The following is a 10,922-nucleotide window of genomic DNA, read 5'->3' as shown; positions in this document are numbered from 1 at the left end:
TTAATCTTCTGTTTAGATAGTCTCTCCATTATTGAAAGTGATGTACTTAAGTCTCCAACTTTCATTGGAGAGCTGCCTATTTCTCCATTCAGCTCTGTCAATGTGTGCTTCATATATTTTAGCCCTCTTTGGTTTGGTGCATGTATGTTTATAACTGTTATGTCTACTTGATGAACCAATCCTTTTATCAATATATAATGTCTTTCTTTCTCTCTTGTGATAACTTGTGACTTAAAGTCTGTTTGATCTGATGTTAGTACAGGCACACTAATTCTTTTGATTACTATTTGCATGGCATAACTTTTTAAAAATTTATTAGTATTATTTTTTGAGACAGTCTCGCTCTGTTGCTCAGGCTGGAGTGCAGTGGCATGATCTTGGCTCACTGCAGCCTCTGCCTCCTGGGTTCAAGTGATTCTCCTGCCTCAGCCTCCCAAGTAGCTGGGACTACAGTCATGTGCCTCGATGCCCGAACCTGTATTTTTAGTAGAGATGGGGTTTCGCCATGTTGCCCAGGCTGATTTTGAACTCCTGAGCTCAGGCAATCTGCCTGTCTCGGCCTCCTAAAGTGTTGGGATAACAGGTGTGAGCCACCTCACCTGGCCGCATGGAATATCTTTTTCATCATTTCACTTTCAATCTGTTTGTATCTTTGCATCTAAAATGAGTCTCTTGTAGACAAGACATAGATCATGTTTAGACCGGGTGTCAGGAGTTCAAGACCACCCTGGCTAACATGATGACAGCCCGTCTCTACTAAAAATACAAAAAAATCAGGTGGATGTGGTGGTGGGTGCCTGTAATCCCTGGTACTCAGGAGTCTGAGGCAGGAGAATCGCTCGAACCCAGGAGGCAGAGGTTGCGGTGAGCCGAGATTGCACCATTGCACTCCAGCCCGGGCAATAAGAGTGAAACTCCGTCTCAAAAAAAAAAAAAAGACATAGATCACGTTTTAAAAAAATTATTCTGCCAATCTAGACCAGGCGCGGTGGCTCACGCCTGTAATCCCTGCACTTTGGGAGGCCGAAAGGTGGGCGGATCACGAGGTCAAGAGATTGAGACCATCCTGGCCAACATGATGAAACCCCGTCTCTACTAAAAAAAAAAAAATTAGCCAGGCATGGTGGCAGGCGCCTGTGATCCCAGCTACTTGTGAGGCTGAAACAGGAGAATCGCTTGAACCTGGGAGGCGGAGGTTACAGTGAGCCGAGATCGCACCATTGCACTCCAGCCTGGGCAAAAAGAGGGAAACTCTGTCTCAAAAATAAAATAAAATATTCTGCAAGTCTCTGCTTTTTCTTTCTTTCTTTCTTCCTTTTTTTTTTTTTTTTTTTGTGACAGAGTCTCACTCTGTTGCCCAGGCTAGAGTTTAGTGGCACAATCTTGGCTCACTGCAAACTTTGCCTCCTGGGTTCAAGCAATTCTCCTGCCTCAACCTCTCGAGTAGCTGGGATTATAGGCATGTGCCACCATGCCCAGCTAGTTTTTGTATTTTTAGTAGAGATGGGGTTTCTCCATGTTGGTCAGGTTGGTCTCGAACTCCTGACCTCAGGTCATCCACCTGCCTCGGCCTTCCAAAGTGCTGGGATTACAGGCGTGAGCCAACGTGCCTGGCCTGAAAGACAGTTTTGAAAGATGTTGAGTTCTTTGTTGATTTTTTTTCTTTCAGCATTTTAAATATGTCATCACACTGTCTTCTGACCTCCATACTTTTTTTTTCTTTTTCTTTTTTTTGAGACAAGGTCTCACTCTGTCACTCAGGCTGGAGTGCAGTAGCGCCACCTCAGTTCACTGCAGCCTCCAACTCTTGTGTTCAAGTGATTCTCCCCTCTCAGCCTCCTGAGTAGCTGAGATTACAGGTGCCTGCCACAACGACTGGCTAATTTTTATATTTTTAGTAGAGATGGGGTTTCACCACGTTGGCCAGGCTGGTCTCGAACTCCTGACCTCAAGTGATCCACCCAACTCAGCCTCCTAAAGTGCTGGGATTATAGGCGTGAACCACTGTGCCCAGCCATTTCTTTATTGATAGTCTCATTTTATTCATACATTGTTTTCCTGGTTTCCTTTAGATTTTTGTCCATGTTTTCCCTTAGCTCTTTGAGCATATTTAAGACAATTGTTTTAAAGTCTTCGTCTAGTAAGTCTCAGATCTGGACTTTCTCAGGAATAATTCCTGTCAATTTGCCATTTTTTTCCCCTTTGAATGGGCCATAATTTCCTATTTCTCTCTATACCTTGTGATTTTTCTTGTTAAAAACTGGACATTTGAATATTCGTAATGTGATAAATTTGGTTGTCAGATTCTCCCACTGTCTCAGGGTTTGCTGGTTTGTTATTTTATTGTTAAAAACTGTAGTAGTTTTGGTTTAATGACTTTCCAAAACAATTCTTGCAAAGACTATATAACTTGTTGCATGTGGTCACAGATGTCTCTCTTCCTTAGCTTGTGTTCAGCTAGTGTTTTGACAGATTTTCTTGAACACCAAGAGTTAAAAAAGCAAGCAAACCACCCAAACAAAAAATCTTTCCCTCGCACAGTCTTTGCATATTGGCCCTGTGCTGGAGCACTCCTTTTTTTGTTTGTTTTTTCCAGACGGAGTCTCGCTCTGTCGCCCAGGCTGGAGTGCAGTGGCTCGATCTCGGCTCACTGCAAGCTCCGCCTCCTGGGTTCACACCATTCTCCTGCCTCAGCCTCCCGAGTAGCTGGGACTACAGGTGCCCGCCACCTTGCCCGGCTAGTTTTTTGTATTTTTTTTTTTAGTTGAGACGGGGTTTCACCATGTTCGCCAGGATGGTCTCGATCTCCTGACCTCGTGATCCGCCTGTCTCGGCCTCCCAAAGTGCTGGGATTACAGGCTTGAGCCACCGCGCCCGGCCTGGATCACTCTTTTAGCATTTCCTCCGGCTTGCACTGAGCCTAGGGATCAGCTAAGCCTATCTTAGGGTCTTCTCAGGTTTTTTCTGAGCGTGCATCTTGCCGTGGTCATAACCCTGTGTTTGTAAACCCCCCTATGCATGCAGGTGCTTCTGATTTCCCCAGGAAACTCTCCCCAGCTTTTGCTCCTGAGCCTTAGGCCGTCTATTGTGTGTTTTGACTGTAATCTTTGGAATAGACATCTATGGTTTGTTAGTTAGGCTTGCAGTGTTTTTGAGCAGTGCCACCACTTTTCCAGCCTGAGTGCCAAGGCAGGAAAAACAGAGATGAGCACCTTGTCCTTCAGGTAGCTCCCAGACAGCTTAGAGCAGATATACACTATCATTTGCAAAGAAAGTCTGCTCTGCTCCCTCTGGAAGGAGGAACGAGAGTCTCACGCTGCGAGTGTGGGCTTCCCTCTTCTCTCTACTGCTGTCACACAAGGGAGGGCAGTGGCAAGGGGGGCAAAGGCAAGTGGAAATATCAAAAGCTTTTTATCGTTTTGAAGTTGTCTTTCTTCTTGATTCAGCATTCACTGGACTACCGTAAACCTTTGTTTCCCAGAGTTCTGACAAAGTTGCATCTGACAGTTTCTGGTTGTTTTTTGATGTTTCTGTGGGGAACACGGGCTTGGAACTGCCTACTTTGTCATTTTGCACTGATCTTGCCACTCTTAACCATCATATGAATAAGCCAGAGGTAGCCTGAAAGATGAGAGGCCCATGGCTCAGTCACCCTCATGGCCTAAACTGTCAGCCGACCAACCTCCAGCTGTGAGTGAGGTTATCTGTTCCAGTTTCCTTTCTTCTTTTCTTTTTCCTCTTTTTTTTTTTTTTTTTGAGATGGAGTTTCTCTCTCATTGCCCGGGCTGGAGTGCAATGGTGTGATCTTGGCTCAATGCTACCTCTGCCTCCCCGGTTCAAGCAATTCTCCTGCCTCAGCCTTCCGAGTAGCTGGGATTACAGGCTCACACCACCATGCCTGGCTAACTTTTTGTATTTTTTTTAGTAGAGATGGGGTTTCACCATGTTGGCCAGACTGGTCTTGAGCTCCTGACCTCAGATGATCCACCTGTCTCAGCCTCCCAAAGTGCTGGGATTACAGTCATGAGCCACTGCATCCAGCCCTGTTCCAGTTTTCTGTTGCTGTGTAAGAAACCATCCGAGAACTTAGTGGCATAAAACAGCTATCTTTTTTTTTTTTTTTTTTTTTGAGACGGAGTCTGTGGTGCGATCTCGACTCACTGCAAGCTCCGCCTCCCGGGTTCACGCCATTCTCCTGCCTCAGCCTCCCGAGTAGCTGGGACAAGAGGTGCCCACTACCATGCCCAGCTGACTTTTGTTTTGTATTTTGAGACGGAGTCTCGCTTTGTTGCCTGGGCTGGAGTGCAGTGGTGGGATCTCGGCTCACTGCAAGCTCCGCCTGCTGGGTTCACGCCATTCTCCTGCCTCAGCCTCCCAAGTAGCTGGGACAAGAGGCACCCGCCACCACATCTGGCTAATTTTGTGTTTTTAGTAGAGATGGGGTTTCATCTTGTTAGCCAGGATGGTCTTGATCTCCTGACCTCATGATCCACCTGCTTCAGCCTCCCAAAGTGCTGGAATTACAGGCGTGAGCCACCATGCCCGGCCTTTTTGAAATATGCTCATGGTTTTTGTGGATCTGAAGTTTGGACAGGGCATAGTGGGGATGGTTTGTCTCTGACATCTAGGGCTTACGGTGGGGAGACTTGAAGAGTGGGGGAGCGCCTACAGTAGCTGGGAGCTGGTATCTGGTGGCTGGGATTATCTGGAAGCTTCTTCATTCACATGTCTGGTTCCTGGACTGGGATAACTCAAATGATTGAAGTCTCTTGGGGGATCGATCTCTTTCTCTCTCTCTCTCCCTCTCCCCCTGTAGCTTTAGGAACTCTCCACGTGGTCCCTCCACATGACATCTCCATCACTGAGTCTCAGGGTAGTTGAACTTTTTACATGGTGTCTCAAGGCTCTGGAAGTGAATCTTCCTGCAAACAAGATAGACGCATGATGTTTTATGATCTAGCCTTGGAGGTTATATAATATCGCTTCTGCTGTACTCTATTGGTTGAAGCAATCCAAGCCTGCTCAGATTCTAGGAGAGGGGATAGTGAGTTTGCCTCTCAAGAAGAGCCTTGTCAAAGTATTTTCAGCTATATTTTGAAGTTGCCAAAGCATTCAAGAGTAGCCAGATTTAGCCAACCCATCAGCTGACCCAAGATGCATAAATGAGCCCAGCTATACCCAGCAGAACTTTCCAGCTGAATCTGACCCAACTTGGTGAACCACACAGTCATGTACCAAATAAATTATTAGCCTAAGCCATTAATTTTGGGAGCATTTTGCTATGCAGCAATAGCTAACTGATACATCCTTGTAGGTGTATGGTATTCACTAAGCCTAATATTGGCTGACCACATCCAGGACCCCTACACAGTGATGCAAGCCAGCAGATTTATCCAGTGACTCTTCTATGTCTGTGTTCACCCCACAATTTATCACCCCTGGTTTTACCTGTCATGACACTTACACCCATCCACTGCTCCTTGACGATTCTGTGAATAGAATTCCTGAATGTAATAAAAAATTGTTGAATTGAAGCAATCTCTAGCTATTCCACTCTAAAACCACATAGCTTACCCCATTGAATCTTTCATTTTACCAATATTAATTTATCACCTACTATATGCCATTCACTGTTTTTTTGGTTTGTTTTTTGAGACAGAGTTTCACTCTGTCACCCAGGCTGGAGTGTAATGGCGTGATCTCAGTTCACCGCAACCTCTGCTTCCTAGGTTCAAGTGATTCTTCCACCTCAGCCTCCCGAGTCGCTGGAAGTACAGGCATGTATCACCATGCCTAGTTAATTTTTGTATTTTTGGTAGAGATGAGGTTTCACCATGTTTCCCAGGCTGGTCTCAAACTCCTAAACTCAAGGGATCCACTTGCCTTGGCCCCCCAAAGCGCTGGGATTACAGGTATGAGCCACCATGCCTGGACATGTTACTATGAGTTTTAATATAGTGCACTAGTAATAGGTGTAAATTGCCTGTTTGAATGATGGATACTCAGTAATTACAGCACTTAAGATTTATCAGGCCGGGCCTGGTGGCTCACGCTTGTAATCCCAGCACTTTGGGAGGCTGAGGTAGGCAGATCACTTGAAGTCAGGAGCTCGAGACCAGACTGGCCAAAATGGTGAAACCCTGTCTCTACTAAAAAATACAAGAACTAGGACCGGGAAAACTGAGACACTGCCGGGCTGGGAGTGCTGCAGCCCCGGGAACAGAGTATGTTCGAGTGAAAGGAGACCATGTGATTGGCATAGTAACAGCTAAATCTGGAGATATATTCAGAGTTGATGTTGGAGGGAGCGAGCCAGCTTCTTTGTTTTACTTGGCATTTGAAGGTGTGACTAGAAGAAACAGACCATATGTGCAGGTTGGAGATCTCATCTATGGCCACTCTGTGGTTGCTAATGAAGACATGAAACCAGAGATGGTGTGTATTGACAGCTGAGGACGAGCCAATGGAATGGGTATCATTAGACACGATGGTCTGCTTTTTTTTTTTTTTTTTTTTGAGATGAAGTTTCGCTCTTGTTGCCCAGGCTGGAGTGCAATGGTGCGATCTCGGCTCACTGCAACCTCCGCCTCCCAGATTCAAGCAATTATCTTGTCTCAGCCTCCTGAGTAACTGGGATTACAGGCATGCGCCACCACACCCAGCTAATTTTGTATTTTTAGTAGAGACGGGGTTTCTCCATGTTGGTCAGGCTGGTCTCAAACTCCCAACCTCAGGTGATCTGCCTGCCTCTGCCTCCCAAAGTGTTGGGATTACAGGCATGAGCCACCGCACCTGGCCCTAGGTGGACTTTTTAAATGGATCAGTTGAGCCAAGAAAGTATGGGTTTCTTGGGGAAAACTTTTTTCAGGTGAATGTCTCCCCATTTAAATACTCAGGAGACAAGGTATAAATGTACATATTATCTTATTAGAGTCCTAAATAAAATATTTTTATAGGTAAGTTACTGGTTTTCACCCATGTTTTGTGGGAGAGAAAATCATGCAAAATCATGATGTATTTTTTTTGTTCTATACAACAAATTTTGCTAAAACATTAAAAAAATACAAAATACAAAAACTAGCTGGGCATGGTGATGCACACCTGTAATCCTAGCTACTGGGGAGGCTGAGGCAGGAGAATTGCTTGAACCCAGGAGTCAGAGGTTGCAGTGAACAATCAGCCTGGGTGATACAGTGAGTGAGACTCTGTCTCGAAAAAAGATTTATCAGACATTGTTCTACATGCTCTACATAACATAGCTAGTTTAATCCTGAGAGGAAAAGAGTGGTCAAGAGCAGGCCTGAAGCTCACAGCTGGCTTTGGTGTTGCTAGGAGCTGCCATGGCCTTGCTAGGTGACCATGGTGTTCTAGGAGCTCGTCTGGTCCTCCAGCTGATCATGGCATTGCTAGAACTTTGCCCAGCACTTCCAGCTATCAAGGTGCTGGTACATTCGGTAGCTGGCGAGAGCCTGCTTCCTGATTCATAGATGGTGCCTTCTTGCTGTGTTCTCACATGGTGGAAAGGGTGAAGGAAGCTTTCTAGGGTTTCTTTTATAAGGGCACTAATGAAGCCTCTGACCTCATGACCTAATTACTAACCCCAAATTACCACCTCCTAATAGCATCATCTTATGGGTTAGGATTTCAACATATGAATTTTAGAGGTAATTAAACACTCAGCTCATAGCACTCTCTTTTATCAATCATGGCGTTAGCCTCAGTCTAGTCTTTACTCCTTGCATATTAAGATTTATTAGTTCTTTGGTGGCTCACGCCTGTAATCCCAGCACTTTAGAAGGCCGAGGCAGGTGGATCACTTAAGGTCAGGAGTTCGAGACCAACCTGGCCAACATGGTGAAACCCTGTCTCTACAAAAACACAAAAAATTACCTAACTGTGGTGACAGGTGCCTGTAATCCCAGCTTCTTGGGAGGTGGAGGTTGCAATGAGCTGAGATTGCCTCACTGAACTCCATCCTGGGCAACAGAGCAAGACTTGGTCTCAAAAAAAAAAAAAAAAAAAAAAAAGACTTATTAGAATGCCTAGTCATAAGATTACCCCCTCTTCCTGATAGCATCCAACCTAGAATCCTCCCCTAAAGAACTTAACACAAACCCCACTCTCCTACTGAGATACCCCATGGTTATGAAACTATCCCCATTGTCCCATAGAACTTATATTAATGACTTCTTTCAATAAACATAGAATTGACTTGAGAAAGTTACATTTGTCTTATCTGAGTTCCTTTCCAATGACACCAACCATCAGGCCTCCCAGATGCTATCAAGGAGCTAAAACTTTAGCAGAACACACCTGGACAATGAGATGTCAGACCCCTCACCCATCATGATTGCCTAATTGACCATCTGCTTCCTGTTGACCAGCTTCTCTTCCTTACCCTACCTAACTGTCATTTTCTCACACATTGTTACATTTCTTCCCTGCTATATAAACCCCTAATTTTTAATTAATTAATTTATTTATTTTTGAGATGGAGTTTTGCTCTTGTTGTCCAGGCTGGAGTGCAATGGTGCGATATCAGCTCACCTCAACCTCTGCCTCCTGGGTTCAAGCAATTCTCCTGCCCCAGCCTCCTGAGTAGCTGGGATTACAGGCATGCGCCACCACGCCTGGCTAATTTTGTATTTTTAGTAGAGACAGGGTTTCTCCGTGTTGCTCAGGCTGGTCTCGAACTCCCGACCTCAGGTGATCTGCCTGCCTCGGCCTCCCAAAGTGCTGGGATTACACGCATGAGTCACCATGCCCAGCCTAAACGCCTAATTTTAATCAGTCAGGAAGATGGATCTGAAACTGATCTCCCATCTCCTCGGTTGCAGCAGCTAATCAAAACCTTCTTCATGGGCAGTACTAGTATCTCAGTGATTGGCTTTCTGTGTGGCAAGCAGCTGACTGAACTGGTGTTTCAGTAACAGCTACCTGTGGTGTGTATTCTCCTTTGCTGTGACAAGTAATACATTGAAATTTGTTCAACTGGCTGGGCATGGTGGCTCATGCCTGTAATTCCAGCACTTTGGGAGGCTGAGGCAGGCAGATCACTTGAGGTCAGGAGTTCAAGATCAGCCTGGCCAACATGGAGAAACTCCGTTTTTACTAAAAATACAAAAACTAGCCAGGCGTGGTGGCACGCATCTGTAGTCCCAGCTACTCAGGAGGCTGAGGCAGGAGAATTGCTTGAACCTGGAGGATGGAGGTTGCAGTGAGCCGGGATTACACCACTGCACGCCAGCCTAGGCAGCAGAGTGAGACTCCACCTCAAAGAAAGAGGAAAAGAGATGGGAGGGGAGGGGAGGAAAAGACATTTGTTCAACCACATGTGTGATTCTGGTGTTCTCTGACTGGGTGGGTGAGGGGGACACTAACAGTCTTCACAATAACACTACGAGAAAAGCACAGTTATTATCCTGCTTTACAGAGGAGAAAATTGAGACACAGAGAGGTCAACAATTGACTGTGGTCACACAGCTTGTAAATGGTAGGGCTAGGATTTGAACCTAGGCAAGTTGCCCCGAGTCCATGCTTAATCACTACACTAAGCAGACCCAAATTTGACGACAAAAGGAATTTATATGGGAGGAAGTTGCAGAAAATGCCAGTGGTGGGAAGGGGTTCTTTATTTCTTCATGTGGACTTCTTTTTTTTTTTTTTTTGAGACAGAGTCTCACTTTGTCGCCCAGACTGGAGGGCAGTGGCGTGATCTCAGCTCACGTCAACCTCGGCCGCCCGCATTCAAGTGATTCTCCTACTTCAGCCTCCCAAGTAGCTGGGACTACAGGCACATGACACCACACCCAGCTAATTTTTGTATTTTTTGGTAGATACGGGGTTTCATCATGTTAGCCAGGCTGGTCTCAAACTCCCGAACTCAGGTGATCTGCCTGCCTCAGCCTCTCACAGTGCTGGGATTACAGGCTAGAGTCATCATGCCTGGCCTTTCATGTGGGTTTGAGTTAGTGTCTAGTGTTCTTTCATCCTAAAGTATTCCCTTCATTTCATAAACGTTACCATTTAAAGCATATAAAGTATACAATTCAGTGACATTTAGTACATTTACAATGTTGTGCAACTGTCACTACTATCTAGTTCTAGAACATTCTCATCACCCCAAAAGGACATCCCATCCTTATTTATTTTTGTTTTTGTTGAGAGAGGGTCTTCTTCTGTCACCCAGGGTGACTGCAGTGGCACAATCACGATTGAGTGCAGCCTCAGCCTTCTGGGCTCAAGCAATCTTCCCACTTCAGCCTCCTGAGTAGATGGGACCATGGGCATGTGGACCATGCTCAGCTAATTTTTAAATGTTTTGTAGAGATGAGGCCTCGCTATGTTGCCTAGGCTGGTCTCAAACTCCTGGCCTCAAGTAATCCTCCTCCCTTGGCTTCCCAGGGTACTGGGATTACAGGCGTGAGCCACCATGCCCAGCCTCCCATACTTAACTAAGCAGTCACTCCACACTCCTGCCTCCCTGCAGCCTTGGAAAACCCTAATCTGCTTTGGCCTCCTAAAGTGCTGGGATTACAGGCGTGAGCCACTGTGCCCGGCCAACAAATTGTCTTATGCCCATGCATTTATGTATTGTCTGTGACGCATTTGTGCTACGACAGCAGAGTTGTAGCAGAGAGCCCTCCAGGCCTAAAAAAATTTACTATTTGGCCCTTTTCAGATGTTTACCAACCTTTGGTCTAGAAGGTTACATTCTGGAGCAAACAGATAAACATAGATAGATAAAGAAAGGCAGATCCTAAAATTAGCCGGGCGTGGTGGCGGGCACCTGTAGTCCCAGCTACTGGAGAGGCTGAGACAGGAGAATGGCGTGAACCTGGGAGACGGAGGTTGCAGTGAGCCGAGACCACGCCACTGCACTCCAGTCTGGGCGACAGAGCAAGACTCCGTCTCAAAAAAAA

The sequence above is a fragment of the Colobus angolensis genome, unplaced genomic scaffold (genome assembly GCF_000951035.1).
Source record: "Colobus angolensis palliatus isolate OR3802 unplaced genomic scaffold, Cang.pa_1.0 Scaffold22, whole genome shotgun sequence".
NCBI lineage: Eukaryota > Metazoa > Chordata > Mammalia > Primates > Cercopithecidae > Colobus > Colobus angolensis.
Note: the sequence above shows the minus strand (reverse complement) of the source record.